Source organism: Protopterus annectens, chromosome 7.part0 (genome assembly GCF_019279795.1).
Source record: "Protopterus annectens isolate FY-2018-M chromosome 7.part0, PAN1.0, whole genome shotgun sequence".
Classification (NCBI taxonomy): Eukaryota; Metazoa; Chordata; order Ceratodontiformes; family Protopteridae; genus Protopterus; species Protopterus annectens.
Window position 1 is genome coordinate 3,338,115 of NC_056739.1, and position 24,110 is coordinate 3,362,224.

Below are 24,110 nucleotides of genomic sequence, written 5' to 3' on the forward strand. Positions count from 1 at the left end.
CTCGACCGATCCGGTATGGAAATATTAACTGGTGACTGCATGAAAAGATTTGGCAAAGTTTTACGCTGGATGTCCTTCCTGACACAACCCTCCCCATTTATCCGGGCTTGGGACCGGCACAAAGAAATGCACTGGCTAGTGCATCCCAGTGATTTCTACATATGCTTGTATTAAAAATGTACTTATAAAGCTGCTTGTGTTAAAAATATATCAACAGTGGATCCTGCTGGTCAGAGAAGAGATATATATGTATGTCAGACTGTATTGTTGACTGTTGAAGTGTATATACGTTAACAGAGGATGCTGAAAGTGAAGAGGTTAAGCTCAACCCAGCTTACATTAAGAAAAAAATAGCTTGAAATTAAATGACTTGTTTAGGCCATAAAAAGTTTATCTCATAGGCCGGAATGCAGCCAGAGATGCAATGTCTGGTCTGGGATCCTGCTCTTATTGCCCTTAGTGGTGAGCTAATTGCTACCCTTGGTGGCAGAGAGTGGCTGGTTAGTTTCTACAAGGAGGATGAAAGTACTGGAATTGTTTTACAGTCTCAGGATGCTTTAGTAAAGTTCTAGGTATGCATTGTGACACATATGTGCTAGATTCTGGTTCAGCTTCTAGTCAGGTGGTTTGTGTGGGAACCACAGAATCAGGTGAGTAGATGTGATGTCATTCTATAGCCAGCACTGAAATTATTTTGGATATTATTGAGAGATGTGGGAGGACACTCATCAGTCTGTTTTTGGAAACCTGACAACAAAGACCACTCACCCACTTCATTTTGCCTTGCTTCTGTAAGTAACTTAACAGGGGAATAGTACTTCTTCAGTTAGTTAGAAAATATAGTGAGACTAGTTAAATACTGTTTTTCTCTATCTGTATGAATCTTTCCATCTGTGATGTTTTTAAATTTCCTGTGTATTGAAACTCTGGGGTTTATTGTAAATGGATATACAGTGTTTTCATGTTTTCTATTATTTATTATTGAATATCTAAACCTTTCATTGTGGCTGGTCTTTTAGAAAATAGTTTAACCTTTGAGAGAAATTGCATTTATTTGATGACAATGGGGGCTTCATGCTCCTGAAAGTCTTGCAGATTAGCCAAATATTACCATTTGTATAGGTATTAATTTTACTAAAAGTAATCGGGTACCCTGGTAAGAGTCTTAAAGTAGCTGGCTGGTGGCACTGAATTTACCTTATAGACTGCACAGAGGGGCCATAGTTGGCAAATATGTGCCAGCCTTTCCGAGGTTGTGTGTATGAAAATCAAATCTCAAAGAGTGTGTGTCAGCTACTTGGAAGAGGGACATGGAACACTGATTTCTGTAGAGAAAAATGTGAAGTCTTATTTGAGACATGGAAAGGAAAACCTAGACCAGGTATGCAGTGTGCTCCCTGTGTGCTCTTAAGGGAAATTGTGCTTGGTGCACAGAGCTGGATTTGAAAATACTGTGTGTATCCATTTTCTTTCTAAATGATCATTCCCCATCAGTGTCACTGGTGAGGATTGAGGCTCCTTGATTACTGGCCCAGAGGAAGGATGTCACATATTGGTGAGCAGTGGTGTTTATATTAATTGAACTTCCATAGCCTGTAAGCAGTTGCCACTAAAGATGTGTGTACTCTCAACAGCCACAAGGTAAATATAAAGAGTTTAATTTTTCACAACAGTTTTATTTTTGTTAGCTTAGTTTAGTCAGGAAAAGCAGAAAAAGATGTCATAATAGGATTATGGCAAGATGACAGTGAACCACTTGGCTGTGGTGTGCAAATCCAAAGGACTAGTGTATGTATGCCAACCTGACTAAAGAGGAAATGAGCTCAGCCTTAATTGCAGCTGCAGCATGGACTAGCAACCAAGAAGACAACCAGTCTGATGATGGTGATGTGCAGCTCTCAGAAACAGGACAGTTCACTTTTTCCTCAGAGCATTTAAAAATCCACCTGGAGTTACAGATACTTGAACTGGAGGCAAAATGCATGGAATTAATATTGGCATTGAGACTGCGGCATTTGGAGGTTGAAGAAAATTAGAAACTGTGGTGTTTGGAGGCCGAAGAAAATAAGAAGCAGCATCTACATGACAGGAACATTCAGACTCTTCAACAGGATCATGGAGGTAATGGGGAAGGGAATAACTGAATCTCCGAAGCAACAAAGGTCAGTACATTTCTTCCATTTTTTTTAATTTCTCCAAAACTTTTTGGTTTCTAATACCATGACAGACATGGACCCCATTCCTAAGTCAAAGTATGATTAAAGTTCATAAAATTAGTATTACTTCACTCTTTGATGTCAGCCAGAAATGCTCTTCGCAGCACCCGCAACATGCCCAATGATGACTCCTTCTGCAATTCATATGGAGTTGCATGTATTGGTAGCACATCTAAATATGATTGTAGACTCTTTTTTTATAAGACCTGTTGCTCCTCCCACTATTGGAACTATCTGGGCATCTTTCTTCTACATTGCTCTCGTTTCTGCTTGCAAATCCAGACATTTTATAACTTTGTATCTCTCTGTACACAGGACACTGTAGTCACTGGGTGTGGTGATTTCAATGATGAGAGCTTTTTTTGTCTTCTTTTCTTGGACCACTATATCCAGTTTTCTAGCATCTATCTTTTGAACTGTTGGTAATGGATGAGCCCATGTGATGTAGACTTCATCAGTTTCTATGATGCTTTGTGGCTCATGTTTCCAGTATTTTTCAGCCACTTCAATACCATAATGTTTGCACAATCCCCAGTGCAACAGTCTTACCACATTATTATGCCTTTCAGCATACAGTCCTTCTGTCATTACTATGTCACAACCAGCAAGGAGGAGTGTGACTGATTCCAATTTGATCTTATAAAACCTACACTTGTCTGTTTCTCCCACGTGTTCAATAGGCTTTGTAAACCAGCCTCTATGTAGCCCCTATCTTAAGCCTTTCATCTGGTTTGAATTCATTACTTCTTAACCTTTCCTGCATTCGTTTCTGATCAACATGAGGTTCTTCCAAACATTTTCTATACTTGCAACTATATTTATGCATTTTCCACATTCCTTGCCTTTTCAGCTGGTCCTTCACCTTATATTCTTTCTTTTGTTTTTTTTTTGGCACATTCAGTTGCTGCCTAATTTTTATCTACTTCTGGTTTGATTTCCATTACTGCTTGATGCTCATATACTTCTGCTAGGTTAAGCAGAGAAGTCATCTTAGATTTATTCTCTTCATATTTCAAAACTTTCACTATGTTTGGGTCTTGTGAAGTCAGTAGATATGTGTGGAGTCCCATGATTGTATATTTATACATGTAATCAAGGGTCTATATTACACTGTCGAAAGACGAGTCTACCAAACATGCCCCAGTCGACATGCAAACATCGATCTCCTCAAATGCCAAACGGCCGCCCCAGCGACCTCCCTCCCATGGGGAAAAAAAATGCTTGGCCATACACAAACAAACTATTTTCAAACCCTGCATAGTTCACCCCCAACTATATATACCAATATATATATATACCAATTCTGAGATTGCACTACAGTGAGGAAAAGGGCAAATCTACGATGACGGCTGAGTGATTTTTTTTCCCCCTGGGAAAAAACCTGCTGAAGCGGCTGCTTAGCATCCAAAAAGGATGATACCCATGCGTTGACCAAGATGTGCTCATTGAATTCACCTCTTGACTCTGCAACACACACCCATAATCAATTTCAAGGAGGCCCATCCCTCCTTCGGAACAGGGAATATATAATCTTGGTATGCACTGATTTTTATAGATCATTTGGTGAGCATGAAGCATCTTTCTTGTTTTAATATCTCATCTATCCAATATGTTTTGGGGCCAATCAGTCACTCCAAAACTGTAAGTTAGGTCAGCAAGAGCAAATTGGTTTATAGCTTGGATTTTGTTCCTAGATGTAAATGCTGTTTTCAGGATTAATTTAAGTCTTCTAAAGTATTCCTTACTAAGTTTTATTCACATTTGTTCATGTTTTATTGTTGATCCTTTAATTCCCAAGTATTTATATACTTCCTCTTTCTCAAGTTCTTTTATATCACATTTTTGTCCTAAAGTGATGTTTTCTTGGTGCTGCAGTTTTTCTGCTTTAAAGGTTGCTTTTGCACATTTATGAAGACCAAATGGCATTCTAATATCATCTGAAAATGTTCTGACAACCTGAAACTGAGCTTTCAGTTCCTCATCTGATGAGCTATACAGTTTTAAATCCTCAACAAAGAGAAGATGAGAAGTCTTTAAACTTTGTTGTTTTCTAGGAGCCAAATTATAGCCATGACCTAAGCTGTTAAGTAGACAGCTTAATGGGTTAATGCAAAGCAGAATAGCAATGGTGACAGGGAGTCATGCTGCAATATCTCCCTTTGAATTTATATCCCTCAGATTCTTCCACAGTATAAAGAAGGTAATGATTTTGATATTTTTTTCATATATTTGAAAGACTATGTGGACAATATGATATTGACCAAGGGCTCTGGGTATGGTTCCTGACCCCCTTTCTCCATGGTAAAGCTGTAACTGCTGTTTCTGAAGTGTCTGATATTGATTGTTTAAACTTTGATAAAGTAAAACAAAATGTTTATTGAAATGTTTTAAGTTAACACCTGAAGCTTACAGAAAAAAAAAAAACGTTTCACGAGCATAGACTTAAGGCAGATGAAAATGTATGTGATTAAATTGCTGAGCTAAGCACTTATTTTCATAGATGGGTGAATGGGTGTCTGGTCACCACTTTAGAAAGATTGGCAGACCTTTTGGTTACGGAACAAGCCCTTAGCACTTTGCCTGAGGACATGAGAATCTAGTTGGTAGACCAGGAGTGTAACTCTGCAGATTTGCTTGGGAGAAAAGGGGATGTCTACTCAGCAAGCAGGGCACCCCTGCACCAGAAAGTGATACCCAGTGCTGCACATGGATATAAGGGAATCCATGGTGGGCAGCCTAAACCACCCCAACAGAGTCCACCAGTGACAGGGGAAGCCAGTAGTTGAGGTGCACAGCCAGTATCAAGGTTTCGATGTTTTAGATATAACCACAGGGGCTTGTGGCATACAAAAGTCCACTGAAGCAAGGAGGGGAACAAAAGATGGGGAAGCCAATAAGTGGGAACAGCAGTATGCCAGTGATAAATTGTCTGGAGACAACAGGGATACCAAACTATTACCAGAATTTGTGTCCTATCTTAGTGGGTGGAAAACAGACCACTAAGAGAGACACAGCCTCTGACATAACTGTTGTAAAGCCTGCAGTGATTAAAGAGCAGCAGTACTTGCTTGAACAGTCCAGTCTAGTCAGAGTTATAGGAGGGACCCCATTTCAAATACCTTTGGCCAGGGTTCACCTTGATTGTGGGGGGGGGGGGTTGGGTGGAAAAGGAAGCAAGCAAGTAAGTTTGTTTGAGGATATCCTTGCAGATGTCTTGATGGGGAATGATTTTGATAATGCAATATCCTGTGTGCATGCAGTCAGGCTTGGAGACAGGCATGTGGGACTGGTAGTCTGGGGGAGACCCAGATAGACTGCCTACCTGAAGCCAGGGCTGGTGAGGTATTTCAGGGAGGGAGCTACCCTGTAGGAGTGAGCCTGAAGGTGAGCCACAGCAGCTGATAGGTACTGATGTTCCCTTGGACAGGGTGACTGCAAGGGCAGAGGTGAGGCTGACAGTAAGGCACCACTGTAAGAGGGTACCAGACTTCCTGTGGAAGGGGAGCTGGGAAGGGTCACAAAGGTAGAGCTGAGAGAGGCTCAGCTGTCAGACCCTATACTACAAGGCTTGAGGGAGTTAGCTAAGGAGGAACCAGATTCTCAAGAAAAAGGGAAGTCTGTATACTGGAACAAAGGGTTACTGTACCAGAGAGTGGACCCCTGAGGGAGGGCTAGAGGGTGAGGTAAACAGCAGTTGGTAGTGCCTAGAGCCTACCATCTGGGAGTTCTAGTCAATGCCCATGACATTCCTTTTGCAGGTCATATGGGTATAAAGCTACTAAGAGTTGTATTATGCAGTGTTTTATTGGCCTGAGATTGCATGGTATGTAACAGGGTACTGCAAGATCTGTGAGCAGTGCCAAAAAGTAAGCAAGGTAGTAGACAAGGTCAAAGCTGCATTGATGCCTTTGCCTGTGACTGAAGAGCCATTTCAGAGGGTAGATACTGATATTGTGGGGCCTCTGAATACCCCAAGTTCCACAGGAAAAAAATATATCCTACTGGTAGTAGATTATGCTACTAGATACCCTGAGGCAGTGGGTCTGTCCTCCATTGAGGAAGAGAAGGTGGAAAATGCTTTGGTAGAGATTTTCAGCAGGGTAGATTTCCAGAGAGAAATACTTTGTTTGTAGAAGCCCTTTACAATCATGTAAATAGCTGTACAGAATCAGTTGTACCTACCTGAAATAAATATAGGACATCCTCCAAAAACAAGCCACCTTGGTGGAATCCAATATAAATAGGTTGTATAACAATAGAAAGAAAATCACATCCAAAAGCAGGAAGGTAAAAACTCCCACGTCAATCTGAACAAGCAACTCAAGACACTAATCAAGTCCACCAGAGCTAAATTTGAGATAAAAGTAGTCTTCTAAGCTAAAGACAACAATAAGTCTTTCTTCAGTTATGTCTGTAACCTTACAGGCAACACCCAACAATGTGCCAAACTAATGTTAAATAAAACTGCCTATACTGAGCCAAGGGATATACTAAATCTGCAATTTAATAAACTTGGCTCCAATTTTACCCCACTATCATCCCCAGTCACCCCCTAGGAAATACCCTCCACCATTTCTTCACCAACTATCACTAGGAAGCAAGTCTTCACTGCACTCTAATGCCAAGAATGCTGTTTCAGTGGTTCAGATTATATCCCAAATGCCTCCTGAACAAAATGAAACATGACCGGTCAGGTCCAGTAGAATCTCTATTTAACCATAGCATCAAGACAGGCTTTGTTCCAAATAAATAGAAGGGTGCAATGGTTATCCGTCTACACACCCTGAGTACTGCAGACTCATAATTTAACTAGTCTAAATAGACAAGGTTAAGGAAAGAGTTATTATGGATCTGATAAATAATGACATAGGAAACATAGAGACACCGGACCCTACCCATTGTGGTTTTGCCAAAGCAGGTCATGCCTACTTAACCTGGTGGATTTCTTTGATGAGGTCAATGAAGCTATGAATGAGAGCAAAACAGTGCACTCTGCCTATCTGCACCTGGCCAAGGTGTTCAACATAATACCTCACTTTGGTATTATAGATAAACTTACAAAATTTGGCATAAACACATATATCACCCAATGGATAGCTAGCTGACTCACTGATAGGGCACTAGAAGGTAGGGTAGGATAATCCACCTCGACAAAGAGAACAATCACTGGTGGAATCCCACAGAGATGGGAGCTGTGGCCTCCTTTTTGGCATGTACTTCTCTGAAGTCAAGAGCCTGTGGCTGACCAAGTTTGCAGATGACTTCCAACTAGGCATGGTCATTGAATCCCTTAAAGACACAGATATTCTCCAAGAGGGCTTGATGCAGACAAACAACTGGTGCCAGAACCATGGACTAAAACTCAATGTGAAATAATGCATAATAGTATTGTTTGGGAAGACAACCATCCCTGTAAATTTCCACATTGATAATACACCCCTAAAAGTAGATTCACTGGTCAAAGATGTGGGGGCCACTGCTGACAGCAACATGACCTTTGCCCTCTGTGAGTCTACTGTGGTGAGAAAATCATTCTACATTGCACAACTCATAAATAAGGCATGGCATCCAAGTCTGGGGAAGTTATTGTTTCTCTGCACTCGGATCTCCTCAGACCAATCATTATGGACAAGGACAACCTGAGAATGCTTGATGTGTACAAGCCTGTATCATAACCATACAATTTCTTGGGATATTGACACATCAGTAACATTTTGTTATATATGGGATAAGTTTGGCTGGGCTTAAAAAGGCTCTAGGGCCAATGGCATAGTAACCACCCATGATTTTTCTTTTTTTTATTATAAGGCATTTTGCGTTAATATTTGCTTGCCTGTGATGTATAGTTTTACTTTCCTAGTATCTTCTAAGCATGGTACTTAACCAGGTAGTGTGTTTATTTATTTAATGGAAGAATTATGTACTATTTGCATTTGTCTGTTTTGTAAGTCACTAAATCAGATGGTGCTTATACTTCACTTTAGACTTGCCTTATATGGCCGCAATGTTCATTTCAGGTGGATCTCAAATTCTGCTGATGATTCTAGGTTTTATTTCTTAACTGTGATGTATGTGCATATCATGTATATAACCACTGCACATCTCTGTTCTGTAATGCTGCTTCTAAGAAAAGGCACAAGTGAAATGCACTGGGGTGTGTCTTTCTTTATTATTTCAGTCTTAAACTGAGTATCATAACAGCAAAATATCTGTGCAAAGGACAGCCTAAACTATTTTCTTTTTAGAAGAAGTTAAGGATCCTTCAGAGTACTGTAATACTGCTTCAAATTCATTTTCCTGATTCTGTTTTGTCAGAGTCATTTTTCTCTCATGGGCATCATGTCTTCAGTCAGATAATTAATCATCATTAGAGAGGCACCCATTGCTGTAATTATTGTATCAAACCATCACATTGCTGGTATTTCTCTTTTCTGATGAACCTCTACCATCACAAGCATGATATAGGTTTCAAACAAGCTTTAATACATCAGACAAATCACACACAAAAAACTCAAAGTATGTCATTTGAACGTCCAGTGAAGGCTTAAGTTTTATATCCTCCAATACATTTTTTTTTTGGGGGGGGGTAAGTCCTTGTTATATTTGGTACTCTTCTCCAGGATCATAATTTAAATGCATCACTTTTCATCTTATCTTGTTTCTTTATTTCTGATCATTCTGTCCATCTGATATTACTAAAAAGGCCATGGCTTGGGAAACATGTTATCTTCATGCACAAAAATCTACTAAAAGATCTCTTAAATCTTTTATTGTCACTCTGCCAAGAGGACTCCCTTATCAAAAGTATTAACTGATTTGTCATTTCATTATTATTTATCCAAGCAGACAAAAGATGTCTACCTTTTCTATTTCTCCTCTATCAAGAACAGCTTTATTAATTTAGCTGTTATGCAGATCTTTGTTTTCTTCATGTTAAGGTGCAGACCCTTTTTGAGACAATCCTGTTTAATCTTGACAAGCAGATACTTCAGATCATCCTCTCCATTATCCAAAAATGTAAAACCACTACCATAGTAAGGGGTAAATGTAAAACCACTACCATAGTAAGGGATAAATGTAAAACCACTACCATAGTAAGGGGTAAATGTAAAACCACTACCATAGTAAGGGATAAATGGAAAACCACTACCATAGTAAGGGGTAAATGTAAAACCACTACCATAGTAAGGGGTAAATGTAAAACCACTACCATAGTAAGGGATAAATGTAAAACCACTACCATAGTAAGGGGTAAATGTAAAACCACTACCATAGTAAGGGATAAATGTAAAACCACTACCATAGTAAGGGATAAATGTAAAACCACTACCATAGTAAGGGGTAAATGTAAAACCACTACCATAGTAAGGGGTAAATGTAAAACCACTACCATAGTAAGGGATAAATGTAAAACCACTACCATAGTAAGGGGTAAATGTAAAACCACTACCATAGTAAGGGGTAAATGTAAAACCACTACCATAGTAAGGGGTAAATGTAAAACCACTACCATAGTAAGGGATAAATGTAAAACCACTACCATAGTAAGGGGTAAATGTAAAACCACTACCATAGTAAGGGATAAATGTAAAACCACTACCATAGTAAGGGGTAAATGTAAAACCACTACCATAGTAAGGGGTAAATGTAAAACCACTACCATAGTAAGGGGTAAATGTAAAACCAATACCATAGTAAGGGTTGTGGATAAATCTTCCTCCACTTTTCATTATATGCAGTCCTGCTTCTCTGATGATTTGTTCTGCCTACAAATGAAACAGGTATAGATAAAAATAATGCACAAGATCTTTCAGGTGTTCTAATACACCTTTACTTTTCAGGATAACCCACAATTTTTCATGATTTATACAGTTACTGGCTTTGCTATAATGACTGCAGCATATGTAGATATTCTTTTAATATTTTTTTTTCTTTTCAAGTCTCTATCTCACATCAATGATCCTTGCTCCATATTTCCTGAATCCTGCAAGCGCATCTGGCAATTCATTCTCCAGTTATTGCCTTCTCCACTAAATACACCTGCTGGCATTTGGGATTGGGTCCTTGTTGTTTTATCGACAGTATGGTTCATCGAACTGTACTTTGTTGAAATTACTTTAGCGAAAGTGCATTTTGTCGAAAATACACTTAAGCTAAAGAAAACAACAACAACAAAAAAAAATGCTGTTTGCTTGTACTGTTAGTTGTATATCAATGTATAGTTCATCTAAGGAAACTCTTGTTGAGATTGTAGTACAGTGGGGATAAGAGAATATTCCCTTTTTCCCACTGTAGTGCGATCTTAGAGTGAGAATATTAATGTAGGGGGCGTGGGGGGTGCAGGGGGGCCTTGCCCCCCCTGCATATTAGTGTTTAATATGTTTTTTTTTTTTTTTATGTTTAAGTTTTTTTATTTGTCCGCAAAAGTGCATTTTCGACAAAATGCACTTTCGCAGAAGTAAGTTCGTGGAAGTAAGGTAGACCCTTGGGATTACAGTAGCTGTACAATCATTTCTACAATCAGTAGAATCATGTTAAATTAAGACTGGTAAAACCAGACACCTCGGCCAAGTCAGCTATGATTGCAGCTTCCCAAAGTTCCCTGCTGAGTTCCGTAATATTTCAGTGTGAATGCCACTCACTGCATCGGACTTCTGTAATACTTCACTGTTAATGCCACTGACACCTGCTGCTTTGTTCTTTGGTAAAGCTTTCAATACCACTTCTCCTTTCTTCATCACCGACTCCTAACTTGAAAATACAGATTTAAATGATTGATCTGTTCACAAAATGAATCAAGTCTTTCTATCTTGTCACAATTTTCTCAGTATTATTCCAAACAGATCCTTCAGCATCTTTTAAAATTCCATTACAAGCTTGGACTGTTTTTTTTTTTTTTTTTTTTTATACGAAAACTTTTGTTCTTTTAATGAAGCTGATCATTCTGTTCCACTTGCTAACATTCTTTTCTAAGAAATATGCTGGTTCATAGTTTGAGACTCTAAGTGTATTGCTTGCTGTACTGTTTTTATAATGCAGTTTTTTACTTGGCCAACAAGATCCTAAATCAATCATGGCTTTGACACTAAATACACTATCATGTTGTCCAGGTTAAGTATGAGTGCTTTAATGTGTCTAGCACTTCAGGGTGTAAAAACATGTACTTATGTGGAGTCTGCTAAACATAACCTAGATCATTCAATGTGGGCCTTTAAAAAAAAAAGAGTACCAAGGGGAAAAAAGATGACTTTCCATTACAAACTAAATTACTTCAGGTCATTGTTGCATGTTCAATAACATCACTGCACTCTCTGTTTGGAGTGAGAGATTACCTTAGTAATAAGTTAGATGCCCATGAGTCGAAATTGACTCATGGCAACTATGGTTAGGCCCCATAGAGTTCTTGTAGCATATTAAGGAAGTAGATTGCTAGGCCTTTGAAATCACAAATACTGCTGCCCAATTGTGCCTCAACCAGTTTTCAAATCAAGGTCCACAAGTTGGTAGTCCTATGCCTTAACCTCTAAGTTATTAGTCTGACAACTTTAGTAACAGTACGCCATTTTTCTATAGATACATTCAAGAGTATGTAATTAGACACACGCCCACCAGCTCCACAGTGCAGACAGCAGAATTTGCCAAAAAATTAATATGATCATACATTAAAAATGTTTCTATATGGATTTGTTATCTGCTTGTTCTTATGTAGAGTTTGCAGTGAGGTTCAGGGAAACATAGTGCACTCAGTATTTTTCATGTCAGCACCAGAGAAAGTACTACACCAGAAGTACATAACTTCCTTCCACAAATAGGTTAAATTGCAAGTACTCTTGTCGACCCTGGGAAGAATTGTTATACGTTATGTTAGTGTTCACGTATTTACTGACTCACTTTGTGTGTTGGTTCTACTAGAAGTGCTACATCAGCAGAAGAGTGTGACAGACCAGATTTGTTCATGTTGAAAAAGTAAGCAGCTTTGTATTGTAATTTTTGATTTTGGAACCAAGTTTTGTGGCCTTGCCATCAAATATATTTTATGTGCTTTACCGGATCGGATGCTCCAAAATATTTTTCAGTCACAGCAAAGGGAAAAGCATTGATTTTCATATTCAAAAGAAGACACAAAATAAAGCATCTTAAAAGTGTTCTAAGTACATATTGCATGAGTGGGTCAAAGAACACCTTGGGACCAATGTAATCCTCCTATAAAATCTGTATCTGCAGAATCTGCACAGGCACCAGAATACAATAAAGTTTCTTCAACACATAAATCAAACCTGTGATAGGAAAGTATCTGAATATCTTGGCAAATGAATTAGAACTAGCATTTTTTGAGATGGTAGCAGAGCATAACTTTTCCTTCCCTGTAGCTGATGTCACTGAAGGTTCATAAATAGGGCCACAAAGTAGTAAAAAAGTCATATGGTGCCACAAAAATATTGTGCATAGCAAGGGGTGTAATACTGTGCATAGCAAGGGATGTAACACTGTGCATAGCAAGGGATGTAACGCTGTGCATAGCAAGGGATGTAACACTGTGCATAGCAAGGGATGTAACACTGTGCATAGCAAGGGGTGTAATACTGTGCATAGCAAGGGATGTAACATTGTGCACAGCAAGGGATTTAACGCTGTGCATAGCAAAGGATGTAACACTGTGCATAGCAAGGGGTGTAATACTGTGCATAGCAAGGGATGTAACATTGGGCACAGCAAGGGATGTAACACTGTGCATAGCAAGGGATGTAACACTGTGCATAGCAAGGGATGTAACGCTGCGCATAGCAAGGGATGTAACTCTGTGCATAGCAAGGGATGTAACACTGTGCATAGCAATGGGTGTAATACTGTGCATAGCAAGGGATGTAACATTGTGCACAGCAAAGGATGTAACACTGTGCATAGCAAGGGATGTAACACTGTGCATAGCAAGGGATGTAACACTGTGCATAGCAAGGGGTGTAATACTGTGCATAGCAAGGGATGTAACATTGTGCACAGCAAGGGATGTAACACTGTGCATAGCAAGGGATGTAACGCTGTGCATAGCAAGGGATGTAACACTGTACATAGCAAGGGACATATAGCAAGATGATGCTTCCGTGTTTAGGAAAATATCATTCTGTACTTTTATGGATCAAACAGCAGCCATAGATTCTGCTCCAATTACAAAACCAGCTAGCTGTAAAAGATTTGTGCATATCTCATTCTTATATTAATAGATAAGTACTTTTTGACTCATCAGTTTTATACAATTCTTAGAATTAGTAAGCACTGAATAAGGGTGAATCTATGAATTGTATAACTGAAGGGTTGTATAATGGGAACACGTTCGAAGTAGAAGGTTGGGTAGAAAGGAATATTTCCTTTACTCTGAAGTAGAATAATCCCAGATTTAGTAAATAACAGTAGCACAAATGTGGAAGCCATAGAGCCCTTGCCCACATCAAGGGTGCAGGCGAGCAAAACCTCTCAAAGAAGAACGTTTTAAAGATTTAACATTGAGTTTTAGAATTTACTCTCTCTCTTTCAAAATGTAATTCCTTTTTAGAGTGTTATAATGTACATAACCAGATCTCACACTACCAGTTAAAAATAATTCATACAGTGATTATTTCACTTTACTCTTTCTGACCCAGTGCTCCATATGTTTGAAAAGTAACTGAAAAACACTCTGCTCCAGTATATAGACTAAGGTTCACCCTTTGAGTATTAATTCTGAGTTTTGATTCCCAGATTTCTGAAAAAGTTCCATTTACTATTTTTCTGCATTTGTTGCTTGCACACAAGTCAGACCATGTATCCTTACCAATGCAAACTGTGCCTACATATAACCTATTTTGATGATCTTTTCCCAACACATGAGATTTAACTTTACCCACTTTACTGAAATGATTCATTTCTGTCATATGTTCTACACAAATTCACTTTAGAAGCTCGAATTCCCAAAAACCAGAACTTCATATGGTCGAGACCATAAGATCGATTTTTGGAAACTCAAACTCCTAAAATGAATGGTATAAAAAAGTCATACACCGCTTTTGCAAGTGGGCTTCGCCCGCCTGCACCCCACATGTAGGGGGCTGTGACGCTCAACCCCCCCTACTTAAATATACCAACTCCGAGATTGCGCTACAGTGGAGAAATGAAATCTCCCATTTCGCGCTGTATGCAGAAAGGCAAAATGGGAGATTTCCCACTTCCTGTCAACATCACAAAAAAAATTAAAACATTACTTACACACAGAGCGTACAAGGATCCTTGCCTCTGCATGCAAGTAATGTTTTAAGGTAAGTAAAGTGTTATTTTTTTTAACACTTTACACATTCGAGTTACTGAAAGCTCGAGCATATGGTCTCGACCATATGCAATTCGAGCTTTCAGTAATTCGATTATGTAAAGTGCTGTCGTTCTACACACTTGATAAACACTTTTTGAAAAGGCTTATAACCACACCTTCTGTATGAAGATTTCTCAGTGCAAGATTTTGTTTGGCTATCACTTTTTTGCTCTGTTTTTACTCATTTTGATTTTTTTATTGCACATACTACTCTCTACACTTTGAACTGCTCAGTGAGCTATTTTAATTTTGATGAGGTAGTTCCATTCACAGTGCATGGATCACTTTACATTGTGGCATTCAACAATCTTCCCCATGCCGGAGCATTTCTGATAATTCACTTGATTCTGTATTGAACAAACAAATCTCCTAGCTGGCCAAATTCATATTCAAATGTTTACTTAATTTAGCAACATACATATGATATGACTGTTTGGGCCCAACACCCTCATGAAAGAAGGTAACATAAATGTCAGATGTCCGATTCTGTTTCATCTCATACTAACTTTTGTGCCATTTCATTGCTCTCATTTTCTTTCTTTCAGGTCTGAAATATAATAAAAACTTTTAGGACTTGTTCCCCTATGCTATGCAAAAAGTAGCAAGCTATTCTCTTCATGCTGCTTGGAAATGTTGTTGTGGTCAGGAATAAACACATTTTTGAAACACAGTTTCCAAATCTCTAGCAAATTAATCTAAGCATAGAAACAGCAATTTATTTTCATTTGCTGGCATCACGTACCTTGCATAGATAATGCTGTTTCTTTACTTCTGAAGCTTCCAGAGTCATCCTTGATGGTATCATGAACCAGCACTTCCCCACAACTTCTATGGCTAGCCTGACTGAGATAGGTGTCTTCAAACAGTGTAAGAATTCTCATGCTGTCTGACGATCATCTAGTACTCAAGCAACATAACACTGTGTGTGAGAGATGAACATATATAATATCCTTGGAGGCAAAAATCTCACACACAATAAAGTTAGACACCAAAATCATCAGCAGTACATCACACCTCTCCAAGGCCATCACAATACACATGATTGATTATATGCTGAGGTTCTAAAGATTAACTTGTCAAACTCAAATACCTTCACAACATAACACAGGCACAAAGCACACTCAGCAAGTTAAGCCTACCTTCTTACATAGCACAAGGAATTCCAAAGTCACAGATGCTGAGCCTGTAAGGCAGGTATCGAGCCAAGCAAACATTCTTGTAATAGTTGACTCCATTGCAAGACATACAGCTGTGCCCCTTACCAAGTTCAGCAAGAAAAGAGTGACTGGTATTTGCTCGTCTGGTGCAGGATCCATCAGATCATGCATGCGCAATAAGGACCAGTATGACTCTGTCATACTTCAAGCCAATTGCTTGAGGTGCACCTCCTTGGACTGTATGAAAAGAGACATGATGGAACTCTGAGACTGAGTCCAAGGCAGGTATGAGCCTAGTATTGAACACCATTCTGCCGTCTCCAAAGATGATGCTGCAATATGAACAAACAATAATTGACTGTAATAATTGGCTTTGGTTTTGGTGTCATTCAAAGGGGGGTTCAATATTTGTCATCCTGTGAGGATATGATTCACAGACCATGCGGCTTCATCGGGGGTAATCTGCATCTGTCCCCTCTTTGCTTTTGATTATTGGCAAAAACATTGTCACTTCCATAGTGCCTTTTTTAGCCAATGTCAGATGGTAAACCTACCAACAAAATTAAACAAGCAAAAGAAAATAGAAGTGGAGATCATATGCTTGAGTTCCTAGCAATGATCAGTAACACCTTTATAACAAGCCCTTCTTAGACTGGAGGACAGTGATATCTATGTAATGACTGTAGCATGGTTTAAAATAGAGGATAGCAGGCTGGCTGTACAGGGCTATAATGCCTTTGACATGTTTAGTCCAGCTACTGTACAGGAGGGTAAAAAGGTGGAGGTGTCTCAGTCTACATCCATAAGAGATTCGCATCAAGGCTGGTAAAGCAGCATGATGCATTAGAGCTTCTTCAGATCCTAGCATCCATCAGAAAGGTTCAAACCATATATTAACTAGCTGTAAAAGCTCCCTGTCTGACAATATCTATTTACAGGAACTAGAATCACTTAGTGTTAAACCCAATACCATTTCTTGGGTGATCTAAACTATCCAGCTATAGTCTGGGAAACCTATATCACCACTAGGGTACAAGCGCAGTGATTCTTGGACTATGTCAAATCACATGATATGGAAGAATTAGTCAGAGTACTTACTAGGGAGAATAACATCTTGGATCATGTCCTTACTAAAATGGAAGTGCTCTGCACCATCCCTTGCATGAGTTTACCACTGGTTAGGTCTAACCATAAAGTTCAAAATAGAACTGCAACCCAAGATCCTCCATTCTAAGACACCATTAGAAATTTCTTTAAGACAAGTTACCTACTGCTATGTGATACATTGGTAGGTTTAAAAATCCTCACCAAAATCCAGTTAACTCCACTGAATAAATACATACTACCACACCATATCAGCATGTAAATAGCTGCATAGATGCAGCTGTACCCCATAGAAGTAAGCGCAGTGAAAACCCAAGAAACAAACCCATAAGGTGGAATCATATCATCTACAAGCTTTATAATAACAGGAAAATAATTTTGACCAGAAGTAAGAAGAGTAATTCCCAGAATGTTTGAACCCTAGTCACTGTAAGAAACAAAACTCAGATGCTTGCTAACATCCATCAAAGAAAAGTATAAGTCTGCCCCAAGTAACTGGTGCCTAAATTATGGACTTAAACTAAATGCCCAAAAAATGCATTATTGTATCCTTTGGGAATTTATCTATCCCAGGGAACTAGCACATTAACAATACACCCCTAAGGGCTGACCCAGTTTTTTAGGGTTGGGAAACTTATGTGGGCAGTCACCTAACTTCTGACCAACATGTGTCCATTGTCGTAAGAAAGTCCATCTATATTGCACAGCTTATAAATAAAAGGACTGTGTCTAGATCTTGGGATGCCATTGTTCCCCTTTACTCAGCTCTCATTAGGCCAGTATTTCAATATAATGCCTCCTTTGGCTTGTTATCTGCCTACATGGTCTGACTAAAATCCCTGTCACTATACTCTGTATCTTACAGACTGCTAAGAGGTAACATGTGTCTGGCATACCAACACATCCACCTATCCAATACTGATGGATTTACTATGCATCAGCAAGTCAGGTGACATAATAAATACTTGGTCAAGGGATATAAACCTCTTCTGCAATATCAACAGAATGTTTTGGCAGGACGACTATACCTTGCAGAAAATACTGCTGCCCTGGAACAGACCCCCTGTCCATATAAAACAACGTTCATTCCTGTCTATATTCTTAGATCTAGGGATGGAAAACAAGAAAAAATTACCCCAGGACTGCCCCTGCACTATTAATGGACAAAAGCAGCTTCTAATTGCTTTATCCTATGCATGGGTCCCCTCAATTTGTCTTTGGTATGATCCCAGTTATTCTCATTAGTGGTAATATATTATCAACCATGGAATGGGTAAGGACCATCTGTAACCAAATGGTATATGTTAATTCAAGAAAAAAAAGGAAATTGGCTAGGATTAAAATGGCCTTCAAGGGCAGCTAAGCTAGTACTTACCTGTGAACTTATGAAATCATCTTACATTTGTCATATCACTAAATTAGAAAGGACACAGTAGAGTCTGGATACATATGGCCTGCTTCATCATGTGTTTTCAGACTCTGTAAAGGATATTAGCCCACATGATACACACTTTTAACTGAAACATTTGGTTAAGGCACACATTTCAGATAATCATCATCTGTATTTTGCAAAATCCACAGAAGTTATCCATTATAGTCTTAAAATGTATTGGCTTTTACTTTGGACCTGCAAATTCTGCAGCTTACTACTAATTAACAATTGTTGTAAAATATTCTTCTTTAAAATACACTAGTTCTCAAAGATAGGTAATGGACAAAAAAAAGAATGTCATGGTCAGTCAAAACAATGTTAACTGCATTTCATAACTGAAAGTAGTACATGTATTAAGCAAAAAAAGAATATTAATCAGGATATACTACCTTGGGAGTAACATACAACTAACATATTTAAAGTCAAAATAATTGTCAACAGACGTCAGTAAATATATCCTCTAAGTCAAACAAAATAGTAGCATTTAGAAACTGAACACTCAAAATACAACTCTGCCAGGATAGCAATGGCTCACTTACAGTTCACAATACCAAAATCATCAACTGTAGCAACAAGTGAAAGTACTTATTCATTCACATTCTAAGTACTGCCTTACTTGCTGCATAATGTTAACATTGAAAGAAAAGTGGCATACTCAGGGAATAAGTAGGAAAGCTACAACTGTTAAATATCAAAGACAGCTTTGAAATATAATGCAATATAGACCTGCTTGGAAATCTATTGCATATAAGCAATGATCGGGATGAATGTGACAAAAGGAGGTACTGCCAACCATGCCAGGAGAAATATGATAGTGGATTTGTAACATATGCCAGCACAGTTAGCTGGAATTTTGTAAAGAATTATATGTTATTTGTGTATCAAACTTATTTGTACACATGCATGTAATTAAAATGTATTTGTAAAGCTGATTTTGTTAAATGTTTCAACAGTGTGCCTTGCTGGAAAGAAAAGAAATACATGCATTATTGCAACTGTATTAAATGTATATGTTTAAACAGAGGATACCAGCAGACCAGAGGTTAATCACAATCCAGCTGCAGCAAACTTTAAAATATATCTGAAATTAAATTACTTTATGGGTTAAGCCATAAAGATGTTATCCCACAGTTTTGAATGGAGCCATAGATGCAACGTCTGTGCTAGAGAATAGGTTATAGCTCCTGTAGGAACAGTGGAATGGTTTTATGGCTTCATGACTTCCAGGAACTCTGAGCAAAGCTCTCCCTATGTGTATGGTAACTCATAGGTGCTAAAATCCTCTCAGATTGTAATGTTGCTGATAGCATAAGAACCAGAGTCAGATGACCAGATGTGTGTGATGTCATTCTGTAAGCTAAAAATAATATTTAGATATTAGTAGGAGTTTGCTGTCAGCATTCTGTATTCTGTCTTGGATCTGAAAAGAAGGACCATTCACCCACATCATCTTGCATTGCGGTAGTAAGTAACTTAACAAGGGAACAATAATTCTTTTAGATTAATCAGGAATAGATAGTGAGACTAGCTAAATACTGTTTTTCTATAACTATGTGAAACTTTCCATTGGTTTTATTTTTAATATTCCCTGCGATTGAAACTCTGGTGTTTACTGTAAATAGATATTTAGTATTTTCATGTCTTTTTTTAATATATTTAAACTTTTCATTGTGTCTGGTCCTTTTTAGAAAATATTTATGTTTTGAGAGTATTTGTATATATTTATTTGGTGATAACTGTGACCACACCTGAAAACCTTGCTGTTTGGTCAACATTACCATTTGTATTAATATTAACTTACTCAGTATAAGTGGATACCCTTTTAAGAGCCTTATAGTAACTGACTGGTGGCAGTGAATCTACCTTAAATTCTGGGAAAGTTGGCAGAGTGGGTAATCTGTGCCAGCCTTTCACAGGTGAAGAGTGTGTGTGTCAGCTACTTGGGGCAGGGACATGAAGCACTGGTTTCACAGAGAGGATGCTGGATGACTTGGCTTGGACACATGGCTGAGGACCGTACCCTACAGCTGTACCAGTGGAGAGTATTATTGTGGACCTGGAGGAAGACAGAGAGAGTGAGACACAGACCCTGGACTGCATGTGTTCCCTGTGTGCTCTTAAGGGAAATTGTGCTTGATGTAGAGAGGTCTGCATCTAGAAATACTGAGTGTATCCAAGTGAATATCCCTCTCCAGTGTCAGTGGTGAGGATTCAGGCTCATTGATTACTGGCCCAGAGTGGGGACGTCAGAATGAAGAAGCCCAAAAGAAAAAAAAAAAACAAGTAGTGAAGATAAAGGCCCAGGAACCACACAAGCTAAAGTCCGAACCACAAATCCAATTTATTGACAGCAGTCTGGACTGCATTTGGTCTGTATTTGCTGTCAATAAATTGCATTTGTGGTTTGGACTTTGGTTTGTGTGGTTCCTGGGCCTCTACCTTCACTACAATGAAGAAGCCACTTTATCTTCTAGAAACTAAGCTAATATTTCAAAAAAGCCAATGGTATGTGCCAGACTTCAGCATTTATTTTAAACAGTATAGAAATCATTGCAAGCTCCAAGATTAGGGAATCTGATTGCTTGAGCATGTACCACCTTATTAAAATAATACATATACCTTATAGCAATGCATAATCTGAAATGATGATCACATCATTTAATCATAACAATATTAGCAATATATTTCTGTTAACATACATTTTTCTGTATATGCACATGTTGCTATAGGAAGGATTCTGTTTCTTTATGTCACCAGGTACAGCTAGTATAATACATACACAGCATATAGTTTCTGCTTGGTGCAGTTTAGCGTAATTCTGTGATTTATGCACCTTACTTATTTTTTAAATGACAATAATTGTATCTTTTCAGCAATAGCCCAAGAGTTTTGGCCAGTTGTGTAGCTTGCTTCCAACTGCACATTATACAGGTGGAAGCTGTGGGAAATGAACCAAGGACAACAGAATATAGTTTATATGTATTTTCTTCTCAAACCATTTGGCTGTTAATGCTCCTGTAGTTAGTGTTAATCTAACACACACACACACACACAAACATACACACACATATATATTCTGCTTTTGTGTGTTCTGCAGTTTTGAAATACAGAAACCAATAATCAATGAAATGAGCCTGAGGATGGATTGTTTTTAAGCAACATGCTTATACAACATAGGAAAATGGTAATAGAGCTTTGCGCATTTCTTTTAAATATCACTTCTCTTTTACAAAGTAATTGAATAAGAAAAGTTGTTATATGTACCGCATGTGGGATTCTTCTTGGTATCATACAAATATGCAAATTAATTTCATATGAAGACTCAATGGATGTCCCATTTATTTGAGATATGCAGGTACACTAGGTTATTTTAACCAGGAAGGATTTTTTTTTTGTTATTAATTGACTGGGTCAGTTGATCCATACAAGTTTCATTTTAGTACTCACTCAGGAACCTAGCCCTGGTTAAGTGATTTTTTTTCACACTTAGCACAGCATAAAAGTTACAGATATATGAATCAAACCCAGTATTATAATATGAAGCTCATTAGCTGCATATAGTCTTATATTTCCAGTCTATACATCCATACAGTCTCCCCTTCTATACTTTAATCAGCAGGTCTGTTTTCAGATATGTTCAAATATAACCTATACCTTCATCTTCTGTATGTGGTACATTTTTTACACTCGTTCTATTTCTTTTAGGGGGAGGGTGTAGAGAAAGAAAGAGAGAGGGAGACTCACATGGGAGACTCATTAGATACTTTATAAAATGAAGAGATGGCATCATACACAAGAAGAGGACATTTACTTAATCAAGTTTACAACATTCAAAACAACTATACAAGATGCAGACTTACAGACAAAAGATATGGGCTTACTTTTCATTTTTAATCTCACTGGTGTCAAAAGCACCAGTAACAGTGTAGCAATTTGAATATTTTGGACAAAAAAATATATATTTTCTTCAGTAATGTCCAGAAAATGAACATGAAAATCTATGCTACTATGCACTGAGTAATTATCTTTTCAAGTCAGCATGCAAGTTGAAATTTATAAAAGATAGTGAAATTGCAGTTAATGGTTACCAGTATTTCAGCTTCTTTATAAACAAAGGTCTTAAGCTTGGTAACTTATGTTGAATTAAAAATAGAGTGCACATTCAAAGGTTTTCACATAAGATTACTGATGCCTACAGATTATTATAAAGTCATGGTGTGCTTATTTGTAATAGTAACATCTACTACTGAAAAAAAATTGCAAATGCAGTCTAATGCATTTTTACTTGCAATGCATAACAGTGAATAAAAAAACAGGGCACAAATTTGGGACACAATTTATATTGGGGATATTCTGGCTCCCTAAATATATAATCTAATTTATATGTATATTTTTAACAAAAATCGAGTTTGCATATGTTTAGTTTGCCTGGTAAACATGGCAATTATAATTGATTTTAACAACATTCTTAAAAAATAAGATAATTAACACAAAAAAACAAAATCAAACTATGCATACAGATAAAGCATTATAAACAAAATTTAGTAATACATGTGACAACTTTTCAGTGCAAATTTTCACATCTATTTTTCTTACAAGATGGGTGTATGTTTATATTAAAATGCATGTTTTCATTAAATTCTTCATTTGGTTCTTTGTCAAACAAAAATAAAATTTGAAAAATTAGGAATGCACTAAAGATGAAATTAAAAGTAATGCTTACTATTAATAGTATTAAACTCATTAGGTACACATTTTAATTTCTATATTAGTTAAACCTGAAAACATATTTTATAAAATATTAAGTGTTGATCCTTCTTTTAGAAAATAGATCCTATTAATGAATGTAAACCCAAATGTTTCTATTACTAGTCTTCCCTATTAAAAATGGCATATTTCATGCCTGTACAATTGCCAAGTCTAGATAACGTAATATATTCATAGGTATACTTCCATGATCCTCTGCACTTTTAGGAATGTGAGAAATTATATTTACTTAAAATCTGACCTTATTGTCAAAGCTGTTTAGTGATCTCACTTTGTATCTTTGAGCAGAAACTCATATTATATATGGTTTCTCAGCACTCTGCAAGAAACTCCCTGTTGTCTTATTAGTGAGACATCACTACAATTTGTCAGCTTTTCTACTCATACCTGCATTAAGTTGTCAGATTTCTGGCTCACATTCTTAGAAAGAGAAGCCCTTGTAAATATCAACCGGCATAATGTCAGGTTTAAACACAGTCATTACACGACATCTTTCGTGGGTTAGTATTTAGTTATCAGATCAAAACATATAATTTTTGCAACATCTGTGCTGGAGACATTCTCCAGATCCATCTGCCCTGCTGTGCACCCTGAAGTATCTGTGGAGGAAACAGCAGTCTGATTCATAATTCTTATCATGTGCGGGAGGGTGGTGTAAACGCAATATATACAACAGGATAATAAACAGCACTTAAAAGCAATTCCATTCTGAAAGGAGTGAGAAGAAGAAATAACTTATTACTACTAAGCTGCACATTATCTGGTACGCAGAGTTACTTCATTAACTGGATTTTTCTGTTTCATTTAATACAGAAATATTGCAAAAGAATGAATGTGTAAGGTTTTTAACATATCAGTTAAAAATCGGTGCTGTTAAAATGTGATGTATTATATTGTAATGTAAAACTCCAATGTTAGGATTGCTTGTAATAGAAATAGATTAATGTTAATGAATTTACATCTGCCATTTTAGATATTTAAACAGAGATGTAGAGGACAGTGCATGTAAACTACAGCACTGAAGTGCCTGCATTTTTTATTAAATGTTTTATTATATATTTTTATCCATTTTGGCATATACCACTACCTACTTT